The 13,060-nt window shown below is 40.6% G+C and overlaps 1 pseudogene; it reads right to left on the reverse strand.

The window, feature by feature from the left end:
* Positions 1-9,613: 9,613 nt before the first annotated feature.
* LOC119505272 lies at positions 9,614-11,294 on the reverse strand (annotated as a pseudogene).
* Between the last annotated feature and the right edge of the window lie 1,766 nt (positions 11,295-13,060).

The following is a 13,060-nucleotide window of genomic DNA, read 5'->3' on the forward strand; positions in this document are numbered from 1 at the left end:
ATAATTCTTTCCCCAGAATAACATTTTGTAATTTCTCGGCAAGTTTAGCTTCCCAGGGTTGGGAGAACATTATTAGGAGAAAGAGAAATTTAGCTTACCACTGAGACTTTTGCCCTTCATTTTGTGGATGTTACCCCTTGAATCCCTTCTGTCTTCTCCTTCAGAGTTCTTGGAACTTCTCTCTCACAAGAATTTTATCATAGTGGTTAAGAGTGGGTCAGATTGCTTGGATTCAAATCCCAGTGCTGACATTTAATGATTGTGAGACCTTGAACAAACTGTTTACCTTTCAGGGCCTCAGTTCTGTCATCTATGAAAGGGGAATAAAAATAAGTGCGTGTTCCCACAATTAAAAAAAAAAAAAAAAAGCACCTCAAGAGACAATGGCAATTAAAGGCAATACGTGTTCCTGGATGGATCTAACAAGGGACGAGAGAAGGCTCAAGAGGATGTTATTGGGACATATGAAAAAATTGGAATATAGACTGTAAGCTTTGTAACAGTGTTAAATTTCTTGAACTTGATAACTCTACTTAAGAGGGATACATAAGTGAATATCCCTGTTCTTAGGAAGCGTACCTGGCAGTATTAAGTATTCAAGGAGAATGATGCATACAACGTATACTCAAGTGTTCAGAAAATGGATTAATCAATAGATAGACAGATGGATAGATAGAAAGATTGATAGACTGCTGGATAGAATGGTACGGCAAATGTGGCAAAATGTTAAAATGGGTGTATCTGGGTATCTGGGGATAGGGGTATGTTGGAGTTATCTTAGGGGGTTTGTATTATTTTTGTAACTCCTCTGTAAGTTTGAAAGTATTTCAAAATAAAAAGTTAAAAAAAATAAATGAGTGAATACATGCAAAATACTTAGAAAGCACCTTGCATTCAATAAATATTGGCTCTCAATAGTAGTATTATAGGCAATGAAAGATCCATGTTTTACTGGACATCTTGGTTCCTGGTCATTAGGTCAGCAGATAATATATAGATCCTACATATCTCCTGGGGAAAGACAAAAGGAGTCATATTACAACCTTGTGGCTCTGATAACTGATAAGGGAGTACAGGGAGCAAACTGTGAATTGCTTAATCCTGATACCATTGTGATTCCACATCTTCAGTATCAAAGTAGAGTCCAGAAGTGGCCCCAAAGTCCAATTGACTCCCTAACCCCTTTTGATAGTCAGTGATGAAATATTACTGGGAAGTTCTCTACGTAGACAGCCTCTGAGACAACTACTGTGTTACTTAGTTGTTGCTATGTAACAAATTACCCCCAAACTTGGCTTCTTAAAACAATAAACATTTATTATCTTACAGTTTCTGAGGGGCAGGAATCTGGCAGCATAGTTGGGTGGTTCTGGCTTAGGGTCTTTCATGAAGGTGCAGTCAAGATGCCGGCTGGGGCTATAGTCATCTGAAAGCTTGACTGGGTGGCAGGATCTGCTTACAGGCTCCCTCACGGGGCTAATGTCAGGAGGCTTCAGTTCCTCCTCAAACAGGCCTCTCCACAGGCTTGCTGGTGACCTGGTGGCTTCCTTCCCCCCAAACCAGTGATAGGATAGTGAGAGAGTGACCGAGACAGAAGCTACCATGTCTTTGATAACTTAATTTCAGAAGTGACATACCTTCACTTCCACCATATTCCACTGATCCCACAGACCAGCCTGAGAACAGTGTGGAAGGAGACTGCACAAGGCTGTGACTACAAAGAGGGGATCATCTTAGAAGCTAGCTACCACAACTGCTTTGCTCAACTGAACGAAAAGGTATTCTGATTTCAGTTCCCGTGGCAGCAAGTGAGGTGAACTTAGTCTAGGAGACTTTTAGCTACAGAAACAGGGCAAAATTGCCCACCAGTTAAGAGAGCAGCCTCTAGAACCAGACTATCTGGATTCAGATTCTGGCTCTGCTACTTACTGGGTGAACATGTGGATAAGTCACTTCTCTCTTCCTCAATTTCCTCTTCTGTGGAAGGGAGTAATTAAAGCACCTATCTTATAGTGCTGTTTTGAGGATTAACTCAATTAAAACCAGATGCCTGATACCTATTAGCTATCATTTTCTATTAAACTATACACTAACTCCTTAGGGTATTAAAACAACATAAAATATAAAGATTTTGCACAACCAATATGGGAACTCCCAAGATGGCCCTGGCAATGAATTCTGGGTTAGGGCAGACGTCACAGGTTAGGGGCACAGTCCTCCACAGGAGTGCCCTCACTTCAGACACCAGCTGCAGGTTTGGGAGCTCCCTGGCCACTCCTCACTTCTGACCTACTGGATACAATTTCAGGGGCTCCCACCACCCCGTCAGTTTTGATAATTTGTTAGAACAACTCACAGAACTCAGGAAAGTGCTATATTTATGATTACAGTCATTTTATAGCAAAAAAGGATACAAATCAGAATCAAGAAAAGAAGAAACACATAAAGCAAGGTCTAGGCAAGTATGAAACGGGAAGCTTCTGTCGACCGAGAAATAACAAACTAAGCTGCAAAGGCAACAAAGGCATTCATTTGGGGTCATGGAATTGCAATTTGGGGAGCACAGATTCAGGTAGCAACCCAAATTGTGTTCTGTCTTGTCATTTCCAGCAAGGGTTTTTAAAGAAAAAGAAGATTAGAGAAGTTGTTTGTGGTTGGCGGATATTTGGGACACTCCAATTGTCCTTCAGTTTAGACAGTTAACTGAGTTCTTTATCTCATGGCTTGTTTGATGGTGTCTGGATGTCCTTGGGGTTTTAAGGAACATCTTTGCTTGAAGCTTTGCATGCTTCGGCAGTTTGTGGTATCTGGCTGATATTTGCCTGAGTACTCTCCAGAATGAACTACCGACTCTAATTTAAATCTCTTAGCCATCGTAACTCTACTTCATTTTATTTCTTTTTACACTTCTAATGTCCTCTTCCCGTGGAGTCAGAATGCATCACCAACCCTGCATATCAATGCATGATGATACTCAAAGAATATTGCCAATCAGAGAAGCCCACCTGAGTTTCAGTGTCCAGAGTTTTTACTGGAGTTTCATCACACAGGCATGATTGATTGAAACAATGTCAATGTGGTTGAACTCAGTCTCCAGCCCTACCATTTTCCCCTCCACAGAGGCCAGGCTGATGTCTCATGGCTTAAAGCCCCAGCCTTCTCATCACATGCTTGGTGTTTCTGGCCTGGCCAGCCCTCATACTAAGACTACAGGTGTGGCCAGCCTCAGCTTGAGTCATCTCATTAGCATAAACTATCAGGTGCGGTGTTGGGGGGGCCACCATGACTAACAAAGATATTCCTAACACTAGGAAATTTCCACAGGTTTAGGGGTTGCCTATCAGGAACTAGGGCAAATGCTAGAATTCTCTTAGGGTGCAGTTAATTCTTCACTACACAGCCCTGCTAGTGTAGTCCCTTCCCGCACTGAATAAGGCTGACCTGTGTGACTAATGGGACATTCTGGAAATGTCTGTGTGTGACATTGCAGTTTCTGCCTTGGCCTTTCTTGGACTACCTGCTCTGGGGGAAGCCAGCCTCCATGGCTTGAGGTCACGAAAGCAGTCCTGTGGAGAGGCCTACATGGAGAGGAACTGAGGCTTTCCTCCAACAACCAGCTCCAAGGAGCCAGCCAAGTGAGTGATCCACCTTGGTTGTGGATCCTCTTGCCCCAGTCAGGCCTTTAGGTTATTGAAGCTCTGGCCAACTTCTTTTTTTTTTTTTTTAAACAGTTTTATTCACACACCATACAATCCATCCTAAGTGTACAATCAGTGGCTCTTGGTATAATCACATATTTATGCATTCACCACCACAGTCAAGAAGAGAACATTCCCATTTCATCAAAAAGAAAAAAAAAATCCCATATCCCTTATATCCCCCTATTATTGACATTTAGCTTGGGTATCGTGCCTTTGTTACAAATAATGAAATAATATTACAATGTTACTGTTAATGATAGACCTTAGTTTGCTTTAGTTGTATTTTTACCCATATGCCACCCTATTTTAACACCTTGTAATAGTGACGTCCATTTGTTCTAGTTCATGTAAGAACTTTCTTATACTTGCACAATTAACCACCATCATTGTCCACTCTAGGTTTTGCTAAGTTATACAGTCCCAGTTTTTATCCTCTAGCTTTCCTTCTGGTGACATACATGACCCTAACCTTCCCTTTTCAATCTCAGCTTTGTTAATTACACTTACAGTGTTGTACTACCATCACACCGTATTGTGCTATCCATTTCCAAACCTTTACAATGACCCTTATTGAACATTCGGTATTCCTTAAGCATTGATTGCCCAATTTCTGCCTTCTTTCTGATAAGCTATGCTCTCGAATTTAACTCTCAGAGTTTACTCATTATGGTTAGTTCATATTAGTGAGGTCTTACAATATTCATCCTATTGTTTCTGGCTTATTTCACACAACATAATGTCCTCAAGGTTCATTCACCTCATAGCATGCCTCAGGACTTCATTCCTTTCTGCAGCCACACAATATTCCATTGTATGCATATACCGCAGTTTGCCCTTCCACTCATCAGTCAAAGGACCCTTGGGCCACCTTCAACCATTGGCAATCATGAATAATGCAACCACAAACGTTGGAGTGCAAATGTCTATTCATGTCCTTGCTTTCAGTTCTTCTGAGTATATACCTAGTAACAGGATTGCTAGATCATATGGCAATTCTATACTTAGCTTCCTGAGGAACAGCCACACTGCCTTCCAGAGGGGATGCATAATTCTACTTCCCTACTAACAGTGAATAGGTATACCTCTTTCTCCACATCTTCTCCAGTACTTACAGTTTTCTGTTTATTTTTTTAAAGAGTTTTATTCACACACTGTGCCAGTTTGAATGTATTGTGTCCCCCAAACACCATTATCTTTGATGTAGTCTTGTGGGGCAGACGTTTTGGTGCTGATTAGATTTGCTTGGAATGTGCCCCACCCAGCTGTGGGTGATGACTCTGATGAGATATTCCCATGGAGGCATGGCCCCACCCATTCAGGGTGGGACTTGATCAGTGGAGCCATATAAATGAGCTGACTCAAAGAGAAGGAACTCAGTGCAGCTGTGAGTGACGTTTTGAAGAGGAGCAAGCTTGCTAAGAGGAACATCCTGGGAGAAAGCCATTTTGAAACCAGAACTTTGGAGCAGATGCCAGTCACGTGCCTTCCCAGCTAACAGAGGTTTTCCAGATGCCATTGGCCATCCTCCAGTGAAGGTACCCGATTACTGATATGTTACCTTGGACGCTTTATGGCCTTAAGACTGTAACTGTGTAGCCAAATAAACCCCCTTTTTATAAAAGCCAATCCATTTCTGGTGTTTTGCATTCTGCAGCATTACCAAACTAGAACACACTCCATGCAATCCATCCTAAGTGTGCAATTAATGGCTCCTGGTATAATCACATGGTTAGGCATTCACCACCACACAATCTATATGAGAACATTCCTATTTCTTCCAAAAAGAAAGAAGAAAAAAAATCCCATACCCCTCCCTTATATCCCCCTATTGTTGACATTTAGCTTTGGTATAGTGCCTTTGTTACAATTAATGAAAGAATATTACAATGTTACTGTTAACTAAAGACCTTAGTTTGCATTAATTGTAGTTTTTCCATATACCATCACATTTTTAACACCTTGTTGTTCTAGTTTGCTAATGCTGCCAGAATGCGAAACACCAGAAATGGATTGGCTTTTATAAAAGGGGGTTTATTTGGTTACACAGTTATTGTCTTAAGGCCATAAAGTGTCCAACTACAAAGGGTACCTTCATTGGAGGATGGCCAATGGTGTCTGGAAAACCTCTGTTAGCTGAGAAGACATGTGGCAGGCATCTGCTCCAAAGTTCTGGTTTCAACATGGTTTCTCCCAGGACATTCCTCTCTAGGCTGCAGTTCCTCAAAAATGCCACTTTTAGTTATTCTTGGGGCGTTTGTCCTCTCTTAGCTTCTCCGGAACAAGAGTCTGCTTTCAACAGCCGTCTTCAAACTGTCCCATCATCTGCAGCTCCTCTCTCAGCTTCTGTGCATTCTTCAAAGTGTCTGTCTTGGCTGTAGCAAAGCTTGCTCCTTCTGTCTGTGCTCCAGTAAACTAACCAAGGCCCATGCTGAATGGGCGGGGCCACACCACCATGGAAATTATCCAATGAAAGATCTTTCCCACAGTTCAGTGAGCACATCTCCATGGAAACATCCAATCAAAAGTGTGCAACCCAATCAACACCAATACGTTTCCTCCCCACACAAGACTGCATCAAAGATAATGGCATTTTGGGGGACATAATACATCCAAACCAGCGCACCTTGTAATAGTGACATATGTTTGTTCTCATTCATGTAAAAACTTTCTTATATTTGTATAATTAGCCACCATCATCATCTACTCTAGGTTTCACTAAGGTATACAGTCCCAGTTTTTATCCTGTATCTTTCCTTCTAGTGTCATACTGCCCCAGCCTTCCTCTTTCAACCATACTCATACTCAGCTTTGTTTGTTACACTTACAATATTTTGTTACCATCAGACAGTATTGTGCTATCTATTTCTGAATCTTTACAATCAACCTTGTTAAGCATTCTGCTCTCCTTAAGCATCAAATGCCCACTCTCTACTCTCTTTCTATCTCCTGATAGCCTGTGTTCTCAAATTTAACTCTCAGAGTTTGCTCATTATACTTAGTTCATATTAGTGAAACCATACCATCTTTGTCCTTTTGTTTCTGGCTTATTTCTCTCAACATAATGTCCTCAAGTTTCCTCCATGTTGTTGCATGCATCATATATTTATTGCATCTTACAGCTGCATAATATTCCATTGTATGTATATACCACAGTTTGTTTATCCACTCATCAGTTGATGGGCATTTAGGGCTGTTTCTATCTATTAGAAATTAATAGATAGAAATTATCTATTAGAAGTTATGAATAATGCCGTTATAACTGTCGGTGTGCAAATGGCTATTCATGTCCCTGCTTTCAGTTCTTCCGAGTATAAACCTGGTAATGGGATTGGCAGATCATTTGGCTATTCTATACCTTGCTTCTGAGGAACCGCCAAACTGCCTCCCAGAGTGGCTGCACCATTCTGCATTCCCACCAACAGTGAACAAGTGTACCTATTTCTCTGCATCCTCTCCAGCACTTGTAGTTTTCTGTTTTTGTTTTTTTTTTTAAATAATGGCCATTCTAGCAGTTGTGAGATGGTATCTCATTGTGATTTTGATTTGCATTTCCCTAATAGCTAGTGAAATTAAGCATCTTTTCAATATGCTTTTCAGCTATTTGTATTTTGTCTTTGGAAAAGTGTCTATCCATGTCTTTGGCCCATTTTTTTTTTGTTAAATTCAGTTTTATTGAAATACATTCACACACCATACAATCATCCATGGTATACAATCCACTGTCCACAGCATGATAACATAGTTATGCGTTCGTCAGCACAATCTATCTCTGAACATTTTCCTTACATCAGAAAGAACCAGAACAAGAATAAAAAAGAAAAGTGAAAAAAGAACACCCAAACCATCCCCCCATCCCACCCCATTTGTCCTTTAGTTTTTATCCCCATTTTTCTACTCATCCATACATTAGATAAAGGGGGTGTGATCCACAAGGTCTTCACAATCACACTGTCACCCCTTGTAATCTACATTATTATATAATTGTCTTCAGGAGACCAGACTGCTGGGTTGGAGTTTAGTAGTTTCAGGTATTTACTTCTAGCTATTCCAATACATTAAAACCTAAGAGGTTTTATCTATATAGTGCGTAAGAATGTCCACCAGAGTGACCTCTCGACTCCATTTGAAATCTCTCAGCCACTGAAACTATTTTGTCTCATTTTGCATCACCCTTTTGGTCAAGAAGATACTCTCAGTCCCACAATGCCGGGTCCACATTCATCCCCAGGAGTCATATTCTGCATTGCCAGGGAGATTTACACCCCTGGGAGTCGGGTCCCACGTAGGGGAAAGGGCAGCGAGTTCACCTGTCGAGATGGCTCAGTTAGAGAGAGAGAGAGGGCCACATCTGAGCAACAAAGAAGTACTCAGGGGGAGACTCTTAGGCACCATTACATGCAAGTTTAGACTCTCCTTTGCGGTAATGAGCTTCATAAGGGCAAATCCCATGATCGAGGGCTCAGCACATCAAACAGCCAGTCCCAATGTTTGTGACAACATCAACACCAGTCCAGTTTGGCCCATTTTTTAATTGAGTTGTTTGTCTTTTTGTTGTTGAGGTGTAGGATCTCTTTATATATTCTGGATATTAAACCCTTATCAGATATGTGGTTTCTGAATTTTGTCTCCCATTGAGTAAGCTGCCTTTTTACTTTCTTGACAAAGTCCTTTGCGACGGTTAGGTTCATGTGTCTACTTGGCCAGGTGATGGTGTCCAGGTGTCTTGGTCAAGCAAGCACTGGTCTACCATTACTGCAAGGACATTTTTGGCTGGGCAATAAACCAGAAGGTTGGTTTATTAACTCATCAATCAATTGACTGCACCTGTGACTGATTACATCAACAAAGGGCATGTCTTCCACACTGAGAGAATTCAATCAGCTAGATTTAATCCAATCAATTGAAGACTTTTAAGGGGGAGAGAGAGAGGACTTCAATTCTTCTTCAGCTAGCCAGCGAAGCATTTCCTGAGGATTTCATCTGACACCTTCATCAGAGTTATCAGTTCACTGTATGCCCCATGGAATTTGGACTCATGCATCCCCACAGTTGCATGTGACACTTTTATAAAATCTTGTATTTGTGGATATCTCTTGTTGGTTCTGTTTCCCTCGAGAACCCTAACTAATACAATGCCCCAAAGTATTCAATTTTGAGGAGATACCATTTATCTATTTCTTCTTTCATTGCTTGTGTTTTGGGTGTACTGTCTAGGAAACCACCTCTTACTGCAAGATCTTTAAGACATTTCCCTACATTTTCTTCTAATAGTTTTATGGACTTGGTGCTAATGTTTATGTTTTTGATCCATTTTGATTTAATTTTTTTGAACTTCAAATTTTTATTACACAAAGGTTTGTCATGTGATTGGATATTTCTCTTTGTACACAATTCTTTTTTTTTTCTTTTCTATGTGATTGAATAATACATGTGCAATCTTTTTTTTAGATCAGAAAGTCTTTGTAAGATTTCAAAAATGAGTGTTTTTTTTTCCTTTTCTTTTCTTGTACACAATTATTCTTATTCTCCTCAGAAAAGCTGCTTCTTAACTTCTCATCTATGATGGCAATCACTAAAATCCTGATTTTAACAGAATCAGTAAAAATGCCTCAGTGATTTAAGTTGAAAGCAGTATACCAGTACATGGCTCTTATACACAGTATCAGGAATGTACAAATAGCTTTTTATCCAAAAATGTGAAATAAATTATTTGTAGGCATGGACAATGACAGCAGTAAACGATTATATATTGTCAACTGGAACCAGTAACTGATGGTTACAGTGATTTTCTTATATCAGCCAGCCTTTTCTTCTGTCATTTTCTTCAAATTACTTTATTAGGTTATTGGTGAGAAACACTGCCTTGAGCTTCCCATCATAGTTCATTAATTATGATTAACCACTGTTCTAAATTAGAACATGCCACCCATTCCGCCCATTCTATCCATTCTGCCCATTGTAGGGTCCTTCTCTTCTTTAGGAATTTCTGTAACTACAACTTCTGCTGTGGCTAACACAGAGGCCACCCCAGCAGCACCCAATAAAGCAGCTCTCACAACGTTAGTTGATCAATAATTCTTTTTTCCAACATATTCACAAAATCTCCAAGCATAGTGTCATAGCCAACTTCTGAGGAACTTTGCATAATTTTCTCAACTATCAATGATCCTTCAACACCTGCATTCCTAGCAATAGTCATTTCAGGAATTTCGAGTGTTCTTTTAATAATCTCTATGCCAATATTTTGATCTTAGTTGAGGGTAGTGAGTCCAAGCCTGGAATGCACTGAAGCAGGGCACAACCACTTCCAAGAACATCAGCTTGTGTAGCATCGAGAGCATGTATAACTCTTTCTTTTCGTTCACTTCCACATCACTTATTCCACCAACCCTTAGCACAGCTACTCCATCTGAAAGTTTTGCTAGACATTCATTTAGTTTCTTCTTTTCATATTCACTTAGTTGTGACATCTAACTGCTCAAAGATTTCTTGAATACATTTTTTCAATTTGAATCTTGTCACATTTTCCTTTCAAAAGCATGGCATCATCTTTGCTCACTATGACCTCTCCAACTTTTCACAAATCATGAGGCTGAACATCTTCAAGGTTTAGAGTCAACCCCTCTTCTCTAAGCACTGCCTCACTAGTAGCAATAGCCATTGTCTTTAAGCTGGTTCTTTCTACTTTTACCAAAACCTGGAGCTTTGACTGTTACAGCCTGAAGACCAACTTCAGCTTATTCAAAACAAGTGTACTTAGAGCTCCTCCATTGACATCTTCAGCAATTATGACCAAGGGCTTACGGTGAGCACTGGCAGTTTCAAAAGCAGATACAATGAATTGGACACTAGAAATTTTCTTTTCACTGAACAGAACATAGAGATCCTGGAATTTACATTTCTGTGAATTCCTTTTGATGTATTAATAAAATATGGAGAAATGTAACCCTGATCAAACTTCAAATCTTCAGTAATTTCTAATTCATCATTCAATGTTTTTCCATCCTTTACTGTAATGACACCCTTTCTTCCAACCTTTTTCATTGCTTCAGAAATGATGTTGCCAATTTCTTTGTCTCCATTTGCAGAAATTGTAACAACTGAGCAATTTCTTCAGGAGTTGTCACAGGTGTCGATTGCTTCTTAAGTTCAGCAATTATAGCATCAACAGCTAACATCACACCTCTCCTGATTTCCACTGGATTTGCACCTCAGCTAATCTTCTCGAATACTTCCTTGGCAATAGAGCTTGCCAGTACCATAGCAGTGGTGGTCCATCCCCAGCCTCTTAATTTGTGTTACTGGCAACATCCTGAACAAGTTTAGCACTGATATTTTTATATTTATCCTTCAAGTCAATTGACTTGGCCAACAGTGATGCCATCATTTGTTACTTTGGGACTTCCCCAACTCTGTTCAGTAATCAATGTTCTTCCCTTTGGCCCCACAGTAATGGCTAAAGCATCGGCTAAAAGTTTTACACGTTGAAGCATTAAGGCTTGGGCATCTGCACTGAATTTTACATCTTTGGCATAAGCCTGAGTGAGATGAAGAGCCAATGCCCTGGACACACCTCATCTGCCAAAGCACTGTGGGTAATCAAAGATTTCTGCAGGATGGCAGCCAAGCATGTGGGCAAACAGGCAGGCTGTCCAGTGGTGAGTGAGGGACAGAGTTCAGGGTGCACACAGCAATGCATCTGAGTTAATTTTTGTATAAGGTATGAGATGTGGGGCTTTTTCATTCTTTTGTATATGAATATCCACTTTTCCCAGCACCATTTAAGAGTTTGTTCTGCCCCAGTTGAGTGAACTTGGCAGCCTTGTCAAAAATCACTTGTCCATAGATGAGAGGGTCTGGTTCTGAACTCTCAATTATATTCCAATGGTGGGTATATCTATCTTTATGTGTAGCCAACATCTTGCTTGTGGCTCCATATGAGACCCTGAGCCAGAACCATCCAGCTAAAGTTGCTTACAAATTCCTGATCCACAGAAACTTTGTAAGGTGATACAAAACTGTCACTGTTGTAATTTGTTATGCAGCAATATGTAACTAATACATTGTGCCAGTTTGAATGTATTTTGTCCCCCCAAACACCATTATCTTTGATGTAATCTTGTGTGGGCAGACCTATCAGTGTTAATTAGATTGTAATTCTTTGAGTGTTTCCATGGAGATGCGCCCCACCCAACTGTGGGTGATGAATCTGATTGCATAATTTCCATGGAGGCATGGCCCCACCCATTCAGGTTGGGCCTTGATCAGTGGAGCCATATAAATGAACTGCAAACAGAAGGAACTCAGTGCAGCTGTGAGTGATATTTTGAAGAGGAGCTACAGCCAAGAGGGACACTTTGAAGAAAGCGCAGGAGCTGCAGATGAGAGACAGTTTGAAAACGGGGTTGAAAGCAGACTCTTGCTCTGGAGAAGCTAAGAGAGGACAAACAACCCAAGAGCAACTAAGAATGACATTTTTGAGGAACTGCAGCCTAGAGAGGAACGTCCTTGGAGAAAGCCATTTTGAAACCAGAACTTTGGAGCAAATGCCCGCCACGTGCCTTCTCAGCTAACAGAGGTTTTCCGGACACCATTGCCCATCCTCCAGTGAAGGTACCCAATTGCTGATGTGTTACCTTGGATACTTTATGGCCTTAAGACTGTAACTGTGTAACCAAATAAACCCCCTTTTATAAAAGCCAATCCATCTCTGGTGTTTTGCATTCTGGCAGCATTAGCAAACTAGAACATACATCAAGCACAGAATCAACAGGAAGCCTTTTTCCCCTATCAGTGCCACTACTTGCTAGAGCAGAAGACCTCTGACCATTGCTATCCATGGAGGATTATCTAATTAAAGGAGAGGGTAGGGTTCCATTAGAATGAATAATCTATATGGATACTGATTTTTCTAGAATGACAGTAGGACTTGAGATAAGAAGGAAGACTGAGCCAAGGGCCAAAGTCCTCCATGACTATTTCAGAAAATGATAGCAATGAGAAGAGGATGAGGGTGGTATGACCAGATGTATCTACACCAAAAGAATTGGAGTGTTATATGAGGATGGGAGATGAATAATTTAGAATTGATAGTGTGGATGTTGGAAATATTGATGCACCCTTCCTCCACCCATGCCATGATATGTGAGGTTAGATCTAAAAGCATTGTCCACCTTAGAGGAATAGAAAGGAAGCTATCCTTGAAGGAGAAGTGGGTTTCTGTTAAATCAGAAGGAAGAGAGATGGTTCAATAGTTCGATGAATTGGAACTTGCTTACCATGGAATGAAAGCTTCTAGAGACTTTAGGGGAAAGTGGTATCTTTTATTGAATCCTTCCTACCTGCTAGCACTCCATGCA

Source organism: Choloepus didactylus, chromosome 10, assembly GCF_015220235.1.
Source record: "Choloepus didactylus isolate mChoDid1 chromosome 10, mChoDid1.pri, whole genome shotgun sequence".
NCBI classification, from domain to species: domain Eukaryota; kingdom Metazoa; phylum Chordata; class Mammalia; order Pilosa; family Megalonychidae; genus Choloepus; species Choloepus didactylus.